The sequence below is a fragment of the Amblyraja radiata genome, chromosome 17 (genome assembly GCF_010909765.2).
Source record: "Amblyraja radiata isolate CabotCenter1 chromosome 17, sAmbRad1.1.pri, whole genome shotgun sequence".
In the NCBI taxonomy this organism is placed as follows: domain Eukaryota; kingdom Metazoa; phylum Chordata; class Chondrichthyes; order Rajiformes; family Rajidae; genus Amblyraja; species Amblyraja radiata.
Genome location: NC_045972.1, coordinates 33,127,249 through 33,149,000, shown reverse-complemented (window position 1 = coordinate 33,149,000; position 21,752 = coordinate 33,127,249). Strand labels below are relative to the sequence as shown.

Sequence of the window (21,752 nt, the reverse complement as noted above, 5' to 3'; positions counted from 1 at the left end):
CAACATCCACTGACTCTCCTTTGTCTATCCTGCGATTTATTTACTCCAAGAATTCCAAAAGGTTCATCAGGCAAGAAACCACCCTTTCACAAAACCATGCTCACTTCATCTTATTTTATTGTGCGCTTCTAAGTACTCAGAAATCTCATCCTTTATATTGGACTCCAAAATCTTACCATACACTGAAGTCAGGCTATAGTTTTCATTCTTCTTCTTTGTTCACTTCTTGGACAGTGGAGTAATATTCACAATTTTCCAATCATCTGGAACCACTCCTGACTAGAGTGATGCTTGAATGATCACTACCAGAAACATAGAAAATAGGTGCAGGAGGAAGCCATTCGGCCCTTCGAGCCAGCACCGCCATTCATTGCCATTATGGCTGATCGGCCCCAATCAATAACCCGTGCCTGCCTTCTCCCCATATCCACTAGCCCCTAGAGCTCTATTTAACTCTCTCTTAAATCCATCCAGTGATTTGGCCTCCACTGCCCTCTGTGGCAGGGAATTCCACAAATTCACAACTTTCTGGGTGAAAAAGTTTGTTCTCACCTCAGTCTTAAATGGCCTCCCCTTTATTCTAAGTCTGTGGCCCCTGGTTCTGGACTTGCCCAACATTGGGAACATTTTTCTAGCTTGTCCACAATTGCCTCCACATTTTTAAAGCCACCTTGTTCAGAACCCTGAGGTGCAGTCCAGGTGACTTAGCAAACTTCAGACCTTTCAGCTTCCCAAGCACCTTCTCCTTAAAGCCCTGTCCCACGGTACGAGTTCATTCCAAGAGTTCTCCCGAATTTTGCCCTGATTCGAACTCGGATATTTACGGTATTGGCCACTCGTCGTTACTCGGGGCTGTCGTGGACATGTTTTCAACATTTTTCAGCTAAGAGACGTCCCCGAGCTCCGACATACCCGCTAGGTTCATTCTCCGTGCTTACCACGAGTTTGATTTTTTTTTAAACTCGGGAGAGCTCTTGGAATGAACTCGTACCGTGGGTCAGGGCTTTTAGTAATAACCATTCCGCTAACTTCCACCCCTGACTCTCTTGAATTTCCGGCATGCTGCTGGTGTCTTCCACCGTGAAAACTGATGCAAAAAAAACGTATTTAATTCATCTGCCATTTCTTTATTCCTCATTATCACTTCTCCAGCATAATTTTCCAGAGGTCCAATATCCACTCTTGCCTCCTTGTGACACTACATAGATCTGAATAATCTTTTACTGTTCTCTTTTATATTTCTGGCTGGCTTACTTTTATATTTCAACTTTTCTCCCCTTATTGTATTTACCTGCTGTTGTTTTTGAAAAGGTTCCCAATCCTCTAGCTTCCCACTAATCTTTGTAATGTTATCTGCCTTCACTTGTTTAGCTTTATGCTGTCTTTGACTTCCCTTGTCAGTCACAGTCGCCTCATTCTCCCTTCAGAATCTTTCTTCCTCTTTGAAATGAAAAGGTCCTGTATCTTCCGAATTGACATGGTAAAACTATAAATTGTCTCTAGTGTGTGCTGTATATTGTGCAGGGATTGCATGGACTCGAGGGGCCTAAGGGCCTGTTTCCGCGCTGTATCTCTAAACTAAACCTTGTAAAACAAAAACAGATGAGCGTTAGCCGAGCAATTTAAAGAACTTCATCAATGAACTGATTGCCAATTAATGACAGCATCAGTTATACATTCCAAACAGATTGCTGGATGAGTGGTGTCCAACTATGCCTCTTACTTTCAAGTTGTCGAAGATGTTTCAATTCCACATAGAACTCTGGCTGGAAAATAAGACCAAAAATGAACAGCTTACACTGGGTGGCGCTATAGTTCACTTTCTCGTGCGAACGGTTTATGTCTTCCAAGTTGCCTTGGAAATGAGTTTCCTAAAATACCAACAAAAAAGAGAACAAAAATCTAAACAATAAGTTGCTAAAAGAACATCTCCACAGAGCATTTAACTTGACATGTGCTCTAACCTGATGTCAAATATATATTTTTTTTAAACTGCTGCTTTTACAAATCTTAAATAAAAGCACGACATTCTGGAACTATTCATGAAAAGAATGAAAAGATGCCAGTCAAATATGTTAATTCCGTCTCTCTCTCCACAGATCCCGCTGAATATCCCCAGCACATTATATTTTGGCTCCTGATGCCAGCCTTCCAGAACACAGATTTTGAGGACGAAGGTTCTCCCAGGTTGTGAAGGTTGTAAGGCTTTTCCCTAGTCTTGAACATACAGTGGATTTGGTTAGGTAATTCAAATTCTCGCCAATGGGGGCACCACAACATGTTAATGGAATAGTTGGACATTGTACTTTCAATGTAGCAAGTACTACTTTCAGTCTTGGCCTGACACACTGATGCCTGAATTTTGGCCTGGTTGCTCCAGTGATATACAAGAACGTTCATTGACACACAATGAGGTACAAACCTTATTTAACTTCTTCTTCTTCTTGCGTATGGCATGCACAGCTTAAAGTTGTAGGACAATTTGTTCTATTTGTTCTTATTTGATTGTGCACGCCAGGTTAATTGCATTCGTTGAAACAGGGCGGACCACGTGAAGGTCGCAATCATCTAAAGCCTTGTACAATCTCCCTCCTTTCTGCAAGGTTTGCCAAGTCGGGGACATAACTTTCTTTGATGTCACTGGTGATTTTTTCCCCCCCTTGATTGCCCCGGAGTTCACATTTACCAGGGCTCCTTCATGCCCTAAACAAATGTTGCCTTAATGTCAAGAATACTCATGCTGATCTCTGTAATTCCTTCCTTTTTCAACCAGGCCATGGTAAGATCTGTAGCTGAGCAATCCTGGTGATGGGAGCAGGTTACAGGTGAGTAAATGCAGCTTGATAGCAGTGTGGCTGTCATCTTCCATCACAGGTTTAAAGATAGATCCACGGGCTAGTTTTTTATTCAGAGGGGGTTGTGTGCCTGGAACATGCTGCTCGGGGTGGGGTGGGAGATCGCAACCTTCACGTGGTCCACCCTGTTTCAACGAATGCAATCAACCTGGCGTGCACAAACAGAAGATCAAACAGAACAAGTTGTCTAAGAAGAAGCTGCTCGGGGCCGTGGTAGTGGAGGCAGATGTGATGGTGGTATTTAATAAACTTTTGGATAGGCATATGGATATGTAGGGAATGGAATAATATGAATTATGTGCAGGCAGCTAAGAATTGATCTTGGCATCATGTTTTGTACAAGGGCCTGTACCTGTACTGTACTACAATGCCGTCCAAAATGTTTGGGACAAAGACCCATCATTTATTTATTGCCTCTGTACTCCACAATTTGAGATTTGTAATAGAAAAAAATCACACGTGGTTAAAGTGCACAGTCAGATTTTAATAAAGTCATTTTTATACATTTTGGTTTCACCATGTAGAAATTACAACAGTGTTTATACCAGGCGCATGCCGTCAGGGTCAGCAAGGGAGGCACTGCCTACCCGGAATAAAATTATAAAAAGGTAATTATTAAATATAAATAGTTAAGATTTCCAATTAATTTACTAAATTCAATATCTATTATTAAATGGTTATTATTTTAATAATCGATCTTAGGCAAATTGAAGACTGCGCAAATCATGTACAAAGCAAGAAATAGTTTCTTCCAAGAAATATACAAAAACTTATTTATGGAAAGACAGGGTGGGTATAATTTGAGAGGGGAACATCATTTTAAAAAACTCAATGTCAGAACAACTCTTAAAAGTATGTGCATAGCAATCTGTGGTGTGAATTTGTGGAATGGTCTGGAACAGGAGATAAAACTTAGCACAAGCATAATTCAGTTTAAAAAGATGTACAAAAACACTTGTTTAAAAGGATATTGGGATGAGGATAAGTGATTGTGAGTTGGATATTTGTTATACTAATTGTATTGGGAAGGGTGATTATAGAGTGATGGGTTGTATATATGACTAAGATACTGCATAGCAGTGGTTCCCAACCTTTTTTTGGCCATGCCCCACCTAACCACCTCTAAAATCCTGATGCCCCCCCCCCCCCCCCCATGTGGTGATATATAATTCTTATCATTTAAAAAGTGAACTCCGTTTCATCTGAAGAAACATAAACTACATATGTTTACCTGATGGAAAATCCAAAAATTGCCCCCCTTAAAAATCAAATTACGCCCCACGTTGGGAACCACTGCTGTATAGTATATGAGTGTTTTTTCTTTTCTTTTTTTCTTTTTTGTATGGCTTTGTAAATATTTGATTAATCTTTAAATTTAAATAATTTGGTGTACATATAGTGGCTGGTGTACATATGGTGTACATATAGCTGATAAATGTGTATAAGATAATTACAAGCAGTTGAATAAGGGGTGGGAATGAATAAGCTTTGGCTTCTTCCAGCTCCTTTTCGGACACATATTATTTCATTTATTTATAGATATTGTTTATGACACTTTATAAATATTTTTGTTTTGTTTTTTGTATGCTGTTTCACACTTGCTTTTTATTCTTTTATTCTGTTCGAAATAAATAATAAAACAAATAAAAAATAAATAAAATTCTCCCATGCCTTTCATCCGCAGTACACGTAATACGTGTAAATATGTTCAACTCACATGCCGTGGACACTACTTCAACACTTCACTGACAACGGGCAATAAAGGCAGCTGAAATTCTGCCTGCACTATGGACTGCACACAAGGTGCTGTGCATGCCCACAGGAGAAGAGACCAATCTGCACATGCGCAGTTTTTAAGATTTTTAAAAAGTCGACTGACTGCCTGCAGGACAGATTTGCGCATGCGCGCTTTTGACGATTTTCTACGTATGTGCGATTGTCGCGATTTTCTGCGCCTGCGCAGATTTTTAGGATTTTTTAAAGTCAACTGACTGCCTAGTGCCTATCTGAGTAATTACTCACGGCACGTGCCTGGATTATACATAGTCCCCCCCCATTTCAGGGCACCATAATGTTTGGGACACATGGCTTCACAGGTGTTTGTAATTGCTCGGATGCAGGTATTAGAGAGCTCTCAGCACCTAGTCTTTCCTCCAGTCTTTCCAAGACTTTTGGAAACATTTAATGCTGTTTACCAACATGAGGATCAAAGTTGTGCCAATGAAAGTCAAGGAAGCCATTATGAGAAAAAACAAGAATAAAACTTACCAAAATCAACTGTTTGGAGCATCTTTAAGAAGAAAGAGAGCACTGGTGAGCTTACCAATTGCAAAGGGACTGGGATGCCATGGAAGACCTCCACAGCTGATGACAGAGGAATTCTCTCTATAATAAAGGGGAAAAAAAACACCAGTCCGACAGATCAGAAACACTCTTCAAGAGTCAGGTGTGGATTTGTCAATGACCACTGTCCGCAGAAGACTTCATGAACAGAGATAAAGAGGCTATACTACAAGATGCAAACCACTGGTTTGCCGCAAAATTTTAGGATGGCCAGGGTACAGATTGCCAAGAAGTACTTTAAAGAGCAACCACAGTTCTGGAAAAAGGTCTTGTGGACAGATGAGACGAAGATTAACTTATATCAGAGTGCTGGCAAGAGCAAAGTATGGAGGAGAGAAGGAACTGCCCACGATCCAAAGAATACCACCTCATCTGTGAAGCATGGTGGTGGAGGTGTTATGGCCTGGGCATGTATGGCTGCTGAAAGTACTGGGTCTCTTATCTTCATTGATGATACAACTGCTGATGGTAGTAGCATAATGAATTCTGAAGTGTTTAGATACATCCTATCTGCTCCAGTTCAAACAAATGCCTCAAAACTCATTGGCCGGTGGTTGATTCTACAGCAAGACAATGATCCAAACATACTGCTAAAGCAACAAAGGAGTTTTTCAAAGCTAAGAAATGGTCAATTCTTGAGTGGCCAAGTCAATCATCCGATCTGAACCTAATTGAGCATGCCTTTTATATGCTGAAGAGAAAACTGAAAGGGATTAGCCCCATGAGCTAAAGATGGCTGCAATACAGGCCTGGCCAGAGAAGACACCCAGCAACTGGTGATGTCCATGAATCACAGACTTCAAGCAGTCATTGCATGTAAAGGATATGCACCAAAATACTAAACATGACTACTTTCATTTACATGACATTGCTGTGTCCCAAACATCATGGTACACTGAAATGGGAAGACAATGTATAAACGCTACATGGTGAAACCAAATTGTATAGAAATGGCCTTTATTAAAATCTGACAATGTGCACTTTAAGCACATGAGATTTTTTTTCTATTACAAATCTCAAATTGTGGAGTACAGATGCAAATAAGTAAATGATGGGTCTTTGTCCCAAACATTGTGGAGGGCACTGTATATTCTATGTTTTATAACATACCTGAACAACATTCCAGGTACATCCTATTCTTGTAACTGGTACTGCTTGGCCACAATGGCGGCTGAGTCTGGAGTGCAATCTTTCAGCAATACAGCTAGGGTGTTGCCTGGTCCATACTATTTGCTTTATGGAATATTATTCTCAGCCATTCTGGAATTCTATGGTTAGTGCGAATCATACTGGTTGTAAACGACATCCTGTAAAGGCAAAGACCTCAGCAAGAAGCCAAACTAAACGCTACTCAACTTCAGCTGTCGATAAGAATAGCTTGGCTAATGAGGCCATTCTATCCACATCCTACACACTGGCTTCAGAGATGGCTACACTCATGTCAAGACCTAAGCATCCGGTAGAATTTCCACATCAATGATTCATGCTAAATGGCCACACATTTGCAATTGTGCAAAAGAACATTTAAATTTAACTTTGCGGTGCTAAATACATGCTGCTATACAATCCAATTTCATGATAACAGGTTACCTAAAAGTCACAGGCAGCAATCAGCTGCTACATGTGCACATTAGCACCAGTGGCCTTGAACGTATCTCCAAAAGAAAGAGATTTAAATAGAAAAGATAAGAGAAATGGCAAGTTCAAAATCATAAGCCAAGCTGCATATAGAAAGCAAAGGGAATAAGGGAAGATAGACACAAAATGTTTGAATAACTCAGCAGGTCAGGTAGCATCTCTGGGGAAAAGGAATATGGGACATTGCAGGTCGAGACCTTTCTTCAGACATCTCGACCCAAAACGGGGGGGGGGGGGGGGGGGGGGGGGGAAGCTGGTTGAAGATAATGCCATAGATCTTACATAGTGAAACTTCAAAGGTCCACTGTACGCTTGCTCAGAAATTCCGATGGTTCAGCATCAGCTCACCTGCTTCTGTTACCTGTGTTCCCTTTGAACTCACCGGGACCATATTTTCATACCCCTTTTAAACACAGTGTTCACTGAAAAAATTATTATACTACCCTGTAACATCCAAAGAAAAGTCCGTTAAAGTAAGTTTCAAGACATTTATTAAAAGTGTATTATTAAATGCAAATGCATTTAATATTAATAAGATTAATATTATTAATTAATATCAATTAATATTATTAAAAGTAATAAATATTAAGTACATTAACAAGAGTAGAGCTAATAGAACGTGATGTTTCAATCCCTGTATTAAGTCGTCATTCTTGATATTGGCAGTGGGATTGGAGTAGTGAAAGCTAGGGTAGGTACGTCATCAGGTGGGCACCCTCCTTCTTTGATGTTTCGTTGATAGGCCCACAACGTCTCCAGAGAGCTCAACGGTGATACCTGGAGTCCAGGTACCACCTCCCTCAGTTCCATACCCTCCTGTCTTCATTTTCCAGCCCAGTTGTTGTCTTTCCTTTTTAATGCAAAGCTAATTTCTGCTTTTTTTCTGCTGAATTTGATAATAACTTGATTGCTTGTTGGGGGGAGCGACCCCTCGCCCCCATTTTCTTCAATAGACTGGTCGTAGATGCAGCAACAAATCCCCTGCATCCCACTTCTACAGGGAAAATCTTCGTCTTGACATCCATTCTGGGCAGCTTCAGTCGCCAATTCAGAGTATTTGGTCTTTTTTCCTCTCATAAGCTTCTTCAACACCATCTTCCCATGGAACTGTCAATTCCACAACAGGACCATGTCAGGCCGGAGTGTTGTAGCCACAATGTCTGGGGGGGGGGGGGACACAAGCTTTTTTTCCAAGTCTACATCCATTTTCCAATCCTGAGCAGGCTGCAGAATGTTTGCATCTTTTGATGTTATCTGGTGCTCTGGAGATTGGCCTGCTGGTACAATGTTGTGAAGTGGACATTTCCTTCCGATGTTTGCGGTGAAACATTTGTGGTCATTTGCATCTGTTCCAGGATTGATGTCAGCTGTCTGAGAACTTGGTTATGCCGCCAAGTGTAACGCCCTTGGCCAAGGCTCGTAGTGCATCCTGATAAAATGTGCCTTAATAATGCAGGTGCTTGGCAAAGAGAGCAAACGGGGTCTTCTCCGAACCACTGCTTCAGGTTCTGGGGCGATGGGAGAACATCATAAGTGGCTCAGATGACAAAACTTAGCCGAGATCCCTCCATCCGCCAGATGTTAAGCCAGCTGAGTTTCCTCTTTTCCAAGCTCTCCCAGTTAGTCCTGCTTGGCCATTGAGACGGCCTTGGCGTGTTGCTCTGTCTCCTCCTGTCTTCTCACCTCCTCCACCATGAGCCGTCTCTTCTGCACTGATGTTGCCTTGTGCCATTGAGGAGCTTTTGGGACGAGCCCGAGCCCGGCTCTCCCGTGTTGGACTTGGCCAACCACATCCCTGAAATGAAGCGCAGATTTAGCACTCTGAACGGCTAAGATGGGGTCCACTTCCTCCCCATTGTCACGTGGGGGGCCGCTGTTCGAATAATAGTATCTTCAGATTCAGTGAGGTTCATGACCAACCTTGCTTTAGTGCATTTGAACTCTTCCACAAGACCTGCAATGCGTAATTCCAATTTGCCACTCACATACAGTCCGACAGGACTTAAGCATCATGGAAGTCCAAGCCACTGCTTCACATGTGTGCTGATAATTCTTTCCAGCTTTTCCACTTTGTTGATGGGGATTTCATACACAGTTAAAGGACACATGAATCTTAGTAATATGCCAAACAGGAAGCACCACAACTTGAGTTTTCCTGGTAGCAAGGTCTTGTTGATGCGAGCTATATGCGTGATGGTATCCTTTTTGAGTTGTTCAAACTGCTTGGTGTCCTTGAGCTTTGCATCATCCCATCGGCCCAAGCTCTTCACTGGCATTTCTGAAACAGTTGGAACAGGTATTCCGTCAATATGAAATCTTTGATCCTTGACTTGACCTTTGACAATGAAGATGCTTCTGCACTTGCTGGGTTTGAGCTTCATCCTTCCCCATGTCATGTTTTGATGATGTTTTTCCAGATGTCTCTTGGTGCAGGGGACAGTTGTCGTCAGTGTTGTTATATCGTCCATATAGGCTCATAGAGGTGGTAACCGCTGACCACACTGTCACCTTTTTTTATCCCACAACCCATTTTGATGCTCTGATAATGAGCTCCACTGCCATAGTGAAGGCCAATGGGGAGATGGTGCACCTCGCCATGATGCCTACTTCCAGTGGTTGCCAAGCTGTGGTAAAGTCTGATGTGTGAGACAAAATTGCAGATCCTGGAAGTAGTTTTTTTTACCAGATTTGTTATTGTTGCAGGCACCTGTCAGAATTCAAAAGCGGTCCACAGTAGTGAATGAAGAACTGATCCATAGGCATTGGCCAGGTCGAGGAACATGACATGCAGATTATTTTGTTCTTTCTTAGCTGTCTAGATTTGATGTCATATGACGCTGGTATGCTCAAGGCATCCTGAGAAACCTGCTATGCCAGCCTTTTGGATTGACGTATCAATGAAATAGTTTTGTTTCAGATACTTTGTGAGTCTTTTCGTTAACACACTGAATAATATCTTGCCTTCTATGTTAAGAAGGTTTATTTGCCGAAACTGTTCGATGGTGGGGATCAGCTGTTTTCCTTTTGGGATCAGCACTCCCCCCGCTCTTCGCCTGGCTTTGGGGATAACTTGCTTTTCCCACGCAACACATGTTCCTCCAGTGGAACCATCTGAAAAATCTGCAACCATCTGAAAAATCTGCCAGGTCCAGCACTAACAAATTCCCAAATATATTGGATTACTAGAGTTTTACTGTTCTTGCAAACTTTTAAATTAATAAAATACCAAATAAAATAATTGATGTAGAATTAAAGCCTTCTGAATTAAGTGCATGTTGCAAAATTGCCTAAGCAATAGCCAGCATTAGATCAATTGCTTTTCTACAATAAATTGAAAAATACAAGATCCATCAGGACCTAGTGTTAGAATCAATATACATCTTAATATGTATCAATATTCTGGATTGGTAATAAAGTCAAAACATAAAACCAAACTGTAGTTTACAAGGTGCAGGATAGTAATAAATCTATAGTTAGAGATGGCCTGGTGAAGTAAAGAGACATATGGAAAATGAAATGTTACACAAATAAGTGAGCAGTGATCAATTTTGGTAGGATGCCTGCAGAGAAATAAAATTAAATAAATGGTAACCCCTTAAAAATGTGGTGGAGTTAGAGAATGGAAGGGATGTAGGAACACAAATCTATGAGAGCTGGAGGACAGATCAAAAATTTTGCTCACTGAATTATAATTAGAGTCTAGAGTAAAAAGAGCTAAATCTTTATAAAGTATCTGTTAGTTACGTTTAGAGTCCCACGGTCGGTTCTGTGAGCTATAGTTTCAAGTCCTAGCTGTGTAGAATTAAAGGTTGAGGTTTTCATGAAGTTTAATCTATCAATGAGAGAGTCAAGATTCTGTTTAAGCCAAAGCTGTTTTTAGACAGCACAGCTGTCAGCTGGTTCAGTTTGCTGAAAGAATAAAAGCGTTGCTTGTTCCTTCAATACAAATTAGAAATAGATTCTCTAGTATATAAGAAATGTACCCTTCTTTCTCTTAACTTTTCAGGGGGAAAAGTCTTTAATAAGGAAGATGTAAATTGATGTAAAATGCACATTGTGGCATTTTAGTGCATACACAATGGAGCAGAAAATAATGAGATTTGTAAGTGGAGACGTCAGAGCCTCATCTGGTGTCATTGGCAAGTGCAGTACATTCTCTGCAATATACTTTGTGCCATCTTCAAATATTAAAAGGAAAGCATGGAAATGAAGGTGAAAAATCCAGGCCATTGCAAGCAGTGTGTGATCCGACTGCTTTCAGAAAAGCAAACTTATTACATATTATAGCCATGCACGTTTGTGCATATGGTTGACATTAAGGTGCTTCAGAATTGTTGGGGTATGGGAGAGTGGCTTGCCTCCACTCTACACCTTCATATGCAATATTAGCCAACAATCCTCCCTTCCACAACCCACTCCCACCGGACCACCCAGTGCACGCACGGCTAGGAAAGGAAAATAGTTCCAAGACCACACCTGGGAGAGAGGGAAAGTAACATATTAATTTAACTGTTGTAGCTCTGCAAACTGCCACACTTTCACACCTCAAACAGCTCGCTCTCCAACAATAAAGGAACAAAGCCTAAAAAAAGGAGAAAATGCTGTGAAAACCCATCTGCTTGGTGAGTTTGCAGAATGTCCTTAACATGATTGATACATTGCAATCAACCAATCTCTGCATTCCTTTGTTTCCCTTTGTTGCCTTCACTATGTTGCACTTAGAGGGGCAATCTTGCCTCTATAAATGAAACTAATTTATCAGAAAGGGGACATTAACCGCACAGTGAACAAGGGCTGCTGCACAGAGACAAGGATAGAAAATGTAAAGTTTGCCTGTTTGCATCACCTGCAGCCGTTAATCTTTTAGTCAGTTATTTAATGTTAGCTAAGAACTTATTAAACTTTTAAAACTAAGCTCATGCATTTTAACTTCAGGACATTATCAAGGGTCAGAAACTGAACCCTTCATACATTTCCAAGCCTCGCTGTCCACAGAGCTTTGAGAACATGAGCTATGAGAGGTGCACCAGTAAGGAAACAGTTTCCACTTTGTATCAGGTAGAAAAAGATGTAAGCAAAAAGCCAGGCTGCTTTAAATGGAAGCTTACACAACACATTGTGATATGTAACTGGTGGTTTACGCTGAGTCCTGAAGAAACAAAGAGGAATAGAAGATACTGGAAGGCAGTAAATGAAAACTAAATAAGTTGGAGAGCTGTTTGAGGTGTGAAAGTGTGGCAGTTTGCAGAGCTACAATTGTTAAATTAAAGACCATGCAATACATTGTAATTTTGTTTTGGTGACCACGTAGAATATAAAACAAAATAAGTACAGCCTTCCCGACACTATTTGAACTATTGTTGTTTTCTCCAAGTTAGTTATGAACTATTACTCAGCTATTTTGGCCAGGATTTAACAGGGAATTTCTTGGATTTCTGCAATGTAAATGTACAGGTTCTAGGAATGAAATTACAGTCTCTCTGGCCAAACCATTGTATTGATTTCTCAGCTGCACGCACAGTTCCTTTCAAAACAGTTCAGTGCAGTACATAATTCAATGTTAGAGCAGGGCATTGCACAAATTCCCCAGGACTTATGCCAAGGAATCTGCCCTCAGATCAAGGAAAAGTTAGACAATATGATGGCTCTCACTCAGTTGGAGAGTGACTGATAAAATGGAAAGAAAAAGTTGTTACATTCTAACTGTCATTGAACTCCTTTAAGCTATTTAAATTTTGTTTTTGCTTTTTAAAATACAATTGTGAAATCTGTTTTTATTTATTTTTTATAGTTTTTAAATAATCAAATCATTGCTAAGCATTAAAACCTTTGGCAGATGGAATAGTTAGATGGACCCTTGCCACTTCGTAAAGCCTTACAGCAGTGTTTCTGTGACTTCCAAAGTGACCTAAATGCACATCTCCAGGCCCACAATATGCACAGGTGTCCATCTCCTGGCTACAGGATGGCCACAGCTGTCCAGACCAGCCAAATGGTTCCAAATTGTTTAGTCACAGAGTCATGAAGCTCAGAAACCGACCCTTCAACCCACCAAATCCATGTTGACCATCAACCACCCATTTACACCCACCCTAGACTCATCCAACTTAATTCTCCTCGCAAATCCAACAACCCCACCCACATTCTAGCACTAACTTACACACTAGGTGCAATTAACTGGTGAAACCACACTTTTTTGGAATGCTGAGTAAACAGTAGTAGATGGAGAAACCCACCTGGTTACACAAGGAACATGCAAACTCCACATAGACAGCATGTTTAAGAAGGAACTGAAGATGTTGGAAAATCAAAGGTAGACAAAATGCTGGAGAAACTCAGCGGGTGAGGCAGCATCTATGGAGGGAAGGAAATAGGCAACGTTTCGACCCGAAACGTTGCCTATTTCCTTCGCTCCATAGATGCTGCCTCACCCGCTGAGTTTCTCCAGCATTTTCGCCCACATAGACAGCATCTGAGATTAGGATTGTGTTCAGTGTAATGGAAAATACTAGGCATTGAATCCTACTAATGAAAATCCAGGATAATCACAGTTTGGATTTAACAAATATAAATTATGTATCTTCTTTAAGCACATAAATTGTGAATCTTGAATTAAGGAAAACTGTCTGAATCATTTTACATTAAAGATACTGATGTGGGTTTATTTTGCCTGAGATTGTAAAATGGAAGCAATGGACAGTGCATTAAATTTAATCTTTTGTTTGTGGTTGCTATAGTAGCTGCGATTTGATGTAAAATTTCCAGAACATTGTGATTAGATTTGGTTTATTAAAATAAATTTTCTAAAATAGTGTTTTAGGATTATACTAGACCAAGTGCAGACCCGTTGGGTCTGCTCCCCCAACGCAGTCGTTCCCTACCCGTAGCCCCCACGGGAGACGTGGTCCTCCTAGTCAAGCCGTTCCCGCAGTCAGCAGTGCGGCTGTTTTTAAATGGCGTATTTGAGGCGAGAGGCGGCGCCAGCAGCCGTTATGGTCGCTGGCCAGCAGGAGGCGAAAAAATGTGTGAGGGGGGGAGAAGGATTTTATTAAAAATGTGTACATAAACACGACAAAATTTAATGAGGAGTGGATACTTGGAATGAAAAGTGAAATCCCTACCGAAATGGTAAAAATGTCGGCGTTTCTGGGTCTGGCATTGGCATAGCAATGAAATAAAAGGCTGGCAACCACAAGTCAGGCAGAAACACAGCCAGCCAGCCAGCCAGCCAGCAGCCACAGAGTTTTAATATTATATAGCTATAAACAGGTTAAAGAATAATTATCAGAATTTATACGCAAATGTGATGTTGATTATTTTCTTTGCAAAATAGCTTTAATCTGTAGATTGTTGCTCTGGATTAAGTTGGAACTGTTGATGTTAACCAAAGTCATGATTGCAAAAGCCTGATCATCAAATAAATTATTTTAAATACATTTTGTGGAGATTTTCAATTCTAGCTTTGACCCTCATCCAGTTTTTTTTTAATTTCCCAACCTACCTGAAAATCAATGGAAAGAGCCAAATGCATCCCCTCACTTAAGGCCTTAATAAATTTTGTAAGGGCACAGGGGGGTTCTGACCTGAAATGTTGTCTGTCCATTACTTCCACAGGTGCTGTATGAGTTCTTCCTGCTCTCTGTGTTTTTGCCCAAGATTCTACCATCTGCAGTTCCTCGTGTCTCTAAGTGTGTATTGGTCGATGCTGTTGTAATGGCAGCTTAACTTGCAATATTAAATCAAACTTTGATCAACATATTGATTGGTATGGTTTTCTTTAGCTGCGACTGCCCACTTTCACAAATTACTAGAATATTTACATCATTGCAAAGTACAATCTGTATTCTACATCTCTTCTGTTGCAGCAGCTTGCTGTGGTCTTGCTACTGACTGAATGTGTTAGTCACAGCTAGCTGACAGAGTGGCAGTCGACACCATTAGGTATCTGTGTAGCGATTGTAATCAGGTGTGGGTTCCAGTAAATGTACCTCTTCAACTAAGCTTATTAGTGTGAGAGAGAGAGAGAGAGAGAGAGAGAGAGAGTTAGATTTAGCTCTTAGGGCTAAGGGAATCAAGGGATATGGGGGAAAATCCAGAACGGGGTACTGATTTTGGATGATCAGCCATCATCATATTGAATGGCGTTGCTGGCTCAAAGGACCGAATGGCCTACTCCTGCACCTATTTTCAATGTTTCTATTATTTATAATCATGAGAAATTCTGAGTAACTGAAGTGGCACTGGCACTCAGAGGTGTGAATGCTTTATCTAAACTTTGTGACCACTTATTTGAAATTGTTGATTCTGTTGCTCCAGAAGTGTAACTTCTGCAGATTGCTGATGTGTTGTTGATAGTTGTGGTTTTGGCCTGTGGTTTGAACTAGAGGACTGCTGCAGCTGTTAGACAGCAAAAACAATGTTGTGAAATGGGCTTTGAGGGTTAGAGGTAAAAAGGTGTTGGTTAAGCCAGTGCAAAACAGCAGGGGGGTACTCTTCTGATGAAATATCCACAGAAACTGAGTTGGATGATCAGCCATGATCATATTGAATGGCGGTGCAGGCTCGAAGGGCCGAATGGCCTACTTCTGCACCTAATTTCTATGTTCTATGTCTATGTCTAAACAGTTATGGCTGTACCTTGTTACCAAGGCTCTCAAACTTATTCCAAAATTAGATTTCAGTGCTGGAGAAGATCTAATAACCTGGCCAGGGAAACACCATGAGGTATAAGAGCATCCTGATAGCACATCTGGTAGAGCTACTGCATAGCTGCAGTAACCTTCAATCCTGACCTCTGGTGCTGCACATTCTCCCTGTAGCTGCATGGGTTGCCTCAGGCTGCTCTGGTTTCCTCCCACATCTGGAAAACATGTGGTTTCCCAGGTCAATTTGCCCTTGCAAATTGCCTACAGTGCGGGACTCATGTTGTCGACCTCCCCGTGGTGAGCCCTGTCAGCTGACCTCAGTCAGGCGAACGACAACAAACAGAGGCAGCAGCAGCGCCGCAGCTTGGCACCAACCCGGAGCATGCGCCCTTTTTAGGGCAGGCACCTACGGAGGTCGAACCGGATGGCATCACCCGGCCCAAGACATCATCTGCCTCAAATGCAAGAAGAAGAAGAAGCCTATAGTGTTAGTGGGTAATGGAATTATTGGGAGAAAGATTAGTGGCACAACGGCATTGCATTCTGCACCATTGGTGTAACTGATCTGCTTTTATCTCATAAGAAAATATGGAATTATAGGCATTACACTGACTGTGCTTAAACTGATCATGCCAACCGCTGGCATTCGCTTTACAAACACTGACCTCTTCTCATGAGAATTTGCAGAATATTGAGAAAAGCTTAACCCCATCATAACTATAATTTGTATGAGGGGTAGGGCTCGTTTACCTGGCTTTGTACGCGGCAGGTCATGTCTTACTAACTTGATCATGTTTTTTGAGCTGTTGCAAAACACAAGTGGCCGGAGTAACTCAGCGGGTCAGGCAGCATCAGTGTAGGGAAAGGTTAGGTGACTTTTGGGTTGAGACTGAAGAAGGGTCCAGACCCCAAACGCCACCTACTTATTCCCTCCATAGATGCTGCCTGACCCACTAAGTTACTCCAGCACTTTGTGTTGATTTTGGTTAATAGAGCAGAAGAGCAGTGAACTGACGACAAGGCAAGGGAGGGAGATTTCATGCAGAATAAACAGGAGAAGTTATGGTGCAGATGTGGGGTGGGAGCTCATTTTTTAAGATACTTCAGTCACAGGCAGATGGATTAAAACTGAAGTAAGTGATGTTACTCCACTGAGCTGAGCAAAAGTGATGGAATTCTGCCCTCATTCATATCGTGTAGATACAATGCCAAAGACTGCATACAGGTGGCAAAGTAGAAGAGGGATGACATTGCTTTGGTCACAGTCACATTCGATTGTATAGGACAGCTTAATAAGAACTATCTAGCCACCATGGGATCATAGAGCACAAAATACTCTAATGAACTTGGCAAGCACAATTTCTCCTTCATTATGCCACGGTGACTCTGCTTGATTAGATTATCATTTCCCAAATGTGTTGCTATTAATTCCTGAATAATTGATTCAAATATTTTTGCCAGCAACAGGTATTAGTTAGGCTAATCGACCAATGGTTACCCAGCTTTTGAAGGCTTTGTGTGAAATGTTCTGGAAAGCTTGAGTAATGCGTTAGAGTCCAATATAATTGTAAGCCTCTTTTAATAGATTTTACATAGAATGTAACCACCCTTAATTCAATGCAGTGGCAAAACCAGGTACTCATAGCGGACAAAGCACCCCATGAGGTGCAATCTTCAAGATAGTATCTTGAGAAATCAGACATGACCCTCAGCAAATATTATCGGCATTGCAAAAATAGAACACTGCCTTACAGGCAACAGGAAGCTGTTAACCCACAATGATGGCTTTGAGCAATTGTAGTGCATTAGCTGGAGTAGTAAACAGAGTAATAATACATTGCTAACCACTCGGGCAAGTGCAAAACTCTCCCGGGCTCACAGCAACTGAAACATCCCAACTGAATGGGCTGAACCTCCTAAGATCTTTAACACTGCGTGAAAAGCATCTGTGAAATCTAAGGGAGCAAAATCATACCATCTTCCATAAAAGCCATAACCTTCATTGCAAATAATTCAAATGGCACCACCTGCAGGGAATTTACTGCACAATAGTAATTTGTACAGCTCTCAGCACAATTTTGCATCCGTTTTTACACATGTTTATTTGCATTTTTGACTGCCATCTTGTTGACTAGAACTGGAAAGATTAGCACTGGAGATAAGTGTACTATGTAAATAGTTGACATATTTGTCCTGTGCTTTCTACTTAACTCCTGGTGAATCTAGCAAGATTATGAATGAGCATTTCCTGTCCTGTTTTAACATTTCTGCATTGCCACACAACAGCTGCAGAACCAGCATTTCTTGTTCATTGTCTTTAACTTTTCAACCTTTCAGCAAGGGCTCTTTTTTGCCAAATCATCCTGCCATTTTAAAACAACTGATCTCAACATCATACTCAACAGAGCAGTATTTATATCTTAAATAGCAAATGCAAAATAAATATATTTTCCCAACCGAAAATGGAAATATAAACATACAAATGTGGGAGGAAGTTACTGCCACGGGGAAAAGTTGAGGCACATGACACTGATACTGTGGATGATCAGCCATGATCACATTGAATGGCGGTGCTGGCTCGAAGGGCTGAATGGCCTACTCCTGCACCTATTGTCTATTGTCTATTGATACATGTTAGGCTATGCTAGATAAACATATAGGGATGCCCTCTCAAGCCAGGCCTGGTAGGAATCAGAGGTAAAAACACTGATATTAGTTTAGTTTAGTGGGGAAACAGGCCCACCAAGTCCACACCGACCAGCGACCCCCACACACTAACACTATCCTACACACACTAGGGATAATTTTACATTTCTATTGAAGCAAACCAATTAACCTAGTGTGCGAGGAAACCAAAGATCTCGGAGAAAACCTACACAGGTCACGGGGAGAATGTACAAACTCCGTGCAGTCAGCACCCATAGACAGGATTAACCGTGGTCTGTGTAAACTCACACAGAAAGCAGCAGAGGTCAGGATTGAACTCAGGTCTCTGGGACTGTGAGGCAGCTGTTCTGTTTAGCATGCCACTGCACCACCTCCAAACTGCTGCTAGGTTCTTTGAGCTCCTCATTTACTCTGGATTCTTCCACTGTTTCTGGGAGATTCCTTGTCTCCTCTTCTGTGAAGATAGATATGTGTGTTCTTTATAGCTGGCACTTCATTGAACCTCTTTATCTAATTGTTGCATCAAAGGATTTGTTTTAAACCACAGCACTGGAGAAATTATTGTGACTGAAAGCCAGTGACCCCAGAAGGCCTAATAATCTACACCCCAGAATGCATCAAAACATGTAGCCATGGAAATAGTGAATGCATTGGTTTCATTGTCTAAAATTCCACAGACAAATGGGCCTGTCCCACAGGCGATTTTTCAGCGGACTACCAGCGACTCTGTCAAGTTGCCGGCAGTCGCCTGAAAATCCGAGAACTGGAACGGCGACTGTCAGAGTGGAACACACACACAAACACATCGCAAAGGCAGGGGCCAGGGCAAGCGAGGGGAGCGCTGTCTGAAATTCACACGGTGCAAAGCTAAGGTGATACAGACACACACCACGATGAACAGAAAGGCTAGCAAGTCCTTTAAAAGAGGGGGCGTGGGGTGGGGAGGGGAGAAGGGGGGAGAAGGAGTGGAAACAACTTTTAAGAAGCCAGAGAACTTTTAATAAGCCAGAGATACACAGCTGTGAAGTTCGGCGGGCATTTAACATTACCGGTCGGTTATCCTTGATTCTGAAAACTCATCCTCACGTTTTTTTTCCCCAATGAGCCAATGAAAATGACCAGTCAGCAAATGCAATTAACTAAACTACCTACGACTACCTCGACTACCTATAACCACATGGCGACCCCACTGCAACTGCACCTACAACTACAGGATTATTGATTTTCTCCATGGCAACTAATTTTTGGTCGCAGAACATTTTTCAACGTTGAAAAATTTGTGGTGACCATACTGAGGACTCGACTAGTTCCCCAGAATGCAGGAACTCCTCGCGACCCTGAAGTAGACTCACCAGAGACCACCAGCGAACATGTGGCGACCATGTCACGATCATGTGGCGAGCGCAGAGTCTGCTGCACCCGCCTAAAAAGTCGCCTAAGTGGGACAGGTCCATGGGGAATAGTTCAAACAGATTGTAGAGTGGCAAATGTAACCTCACTATTTTAATATAGGGGATAGAAAAAGAAGACAATGGAATGAGATTAGCCTAACGGCAGCATTAGAGATACGTGGAACTGCAGATATGGATTTATCTCCATTTCCACCACAATCAGTCCGAAGAAGAGCAAAAATGTCACCTATCCATTATCTCCAGAGATGCTGCCTGCCCCACGGACTACAGCACTTCCTCTTTTGCTTCCGAGACTGCATTAGCTACATAGATTCAATTATGTGACCGGTTTCTCTCTGAGTAGAGATTGCGTATTTTCCTCGTGACTGCATGGGTTTCCTCCAAGTGCTCCAGTTTCCACCCACATCCCAAAGACATATGGGTGGGTGAGTTAATCGACTGCTGTAAATTGCTCTGTGAATTGCCCCAATTGTCAATGTGTAGTTGAATGATAGAATCTCCAGAGAGGTTGTTGAGAGTCTGGAGCATAAACTGGAATTAATGTAGGATTAATGACATTGGGTTAAGTTTAGAGATACATTGCGGAGACAGGCCCATCGGCAGTGATGGAAATGGGGGTGTACGCAGGGGGATGGCGTTCCCCTACTTTTCAGTTTTCAGTCCAGGGCTCGAAATTACACGACTTTTAGGTTGCCCAGGTGCCAATGGCCACCTAACGTCCTGCCGGGCAACCTAAAAGTCGTGTAATTTTGCCCGGCTTGGCAAACACACTGAACTTTTACCTCCTGTTCTGTATTATGTTTACATATTCTGTTGTGCTGCAACAAGCAAGAATTTCATTGTCCTATCTGGAACACATGACAATAAAATTCTCTTGACTCTTGACTTAAGCAAAAAAGGGTTCTTGGGGAAAAAAGAGCTATCTTAAAGTTAGTTGCATGTGGTTGGGTAACTATGGTAGGGTGAAGACTATCCCATGTTTCCCCTTCCTTCTCAACCTCAGCCTCACGGACCTTAGAGTACCCCTAGTTTCTAAAACCCATTTCCATCACTGCCCATCGGTCCACTGAGTCCGCACCAACCAGCGATCCCCGCACATTAGCCTACGCCCACTAGGCACCATGGATAATTTAGACAAACCCAAACCAATTAACCTACAAACCACTGGGCGGCGCCCATAATGGCCACCTTGCCAACAGTCTGTCTCGCCCCTTCCTTCTTTGTTGCTTTTTAGTCTGTGTCAAATATATGTTTTAGTGTTCTTTGGCTTGTTTTATGTGGGGGGTAGGGGCTGCGTATATATTTTTTTAAACTCTTACCTCGACAGAGATGCGATTTTTTCCCTGTATTGTATCTCCGTCCGCACTGTGGCATGTCATCGAGGAGCTGATGGGCTCTGCTGGAGACCCACGTTGGGAGCTCCAACCGTGGGTGGCTGCAGACTTAACATCGGGGAGCTGGCGATCCCTGTCGGGGATTGACCTCGGAGCTCCAACTGCAGGACTTTAACATCATGGAGCGCGCGGTCCCTGGTTAGAGACCGACTTGTGGAGCTCCAACTGCATGAGTTTCAACCACCCCGACACGGGAGCTTCGATCGCCCTGACTGCTGATGGTTCAGGTGCCCCGACCGCAGGAAGAAGATTAGACTTTATTATCTTCCATCATAGTGAGGAATATGGGGAATCTGCTGTGGTGGATGTTTATGTTAACTTTTATGTAGTTGTGTGTCTTATTGCTTTTTTTTTTAGTATGGCTGTATGGTAATTCGAGTTTCACTGTACCTTAATTGGTACATGAGACAATAAACTGACCTTTGAGCCTGTATGTCTTTGGAGCGTGGGAGGAAACCAAAGATCACAGAAAAAACCCATGCGGTTACAGGGAGAACGTGCAAACTCTGCGCAGACAACTACCCGTAGTCGGGATCGAACCCAGGTCTCTGGCGATGCAAGCGCTGTAAGAGAGCAACTCTACCGCTGCGCCACCGTGCTGCCATTGATGCTTTAGTTCAGTTTAGATTAGTTTAGTTTAGCTCAGTTCAGGTTAGTTTACTTTTGTTTGGCTTAGTTTATATAAAACAGAGTACAATACAGCACTGGAAACGGCCCTTCGGCCCACAATGTTTGTGCTGAACATGATGCCTATCTGAATTGATCTCGTAAGCTATATCCATACATTACTTGAACTTC

At 42.1% G+C, this 21,752-nt stretch overlaps 1 long non-coding RNA gene across 1 annotated transcript; it reads right to left on the bottom strand.

Annotated features, from left to right (window-relative positions):
* Positions 1-746: 746 nt before the first annotated feature.
* LOC116982697 lies at positions 747-5,299 on the bottom strand. Its single transcript, XR_004414518.1, has 3 exons — positions 5,288-5,299; positions 3,620-3,624; positions 747-883 (listed from the first exon to the last, which is right to left on the bottom strand). It is a non-coding gene; the product is annotated as an uncharacterized LOC116982697 (long non-coding RNA).
* Positions 5,300-21,752: the final 16,453 nt, after the last annotated feature.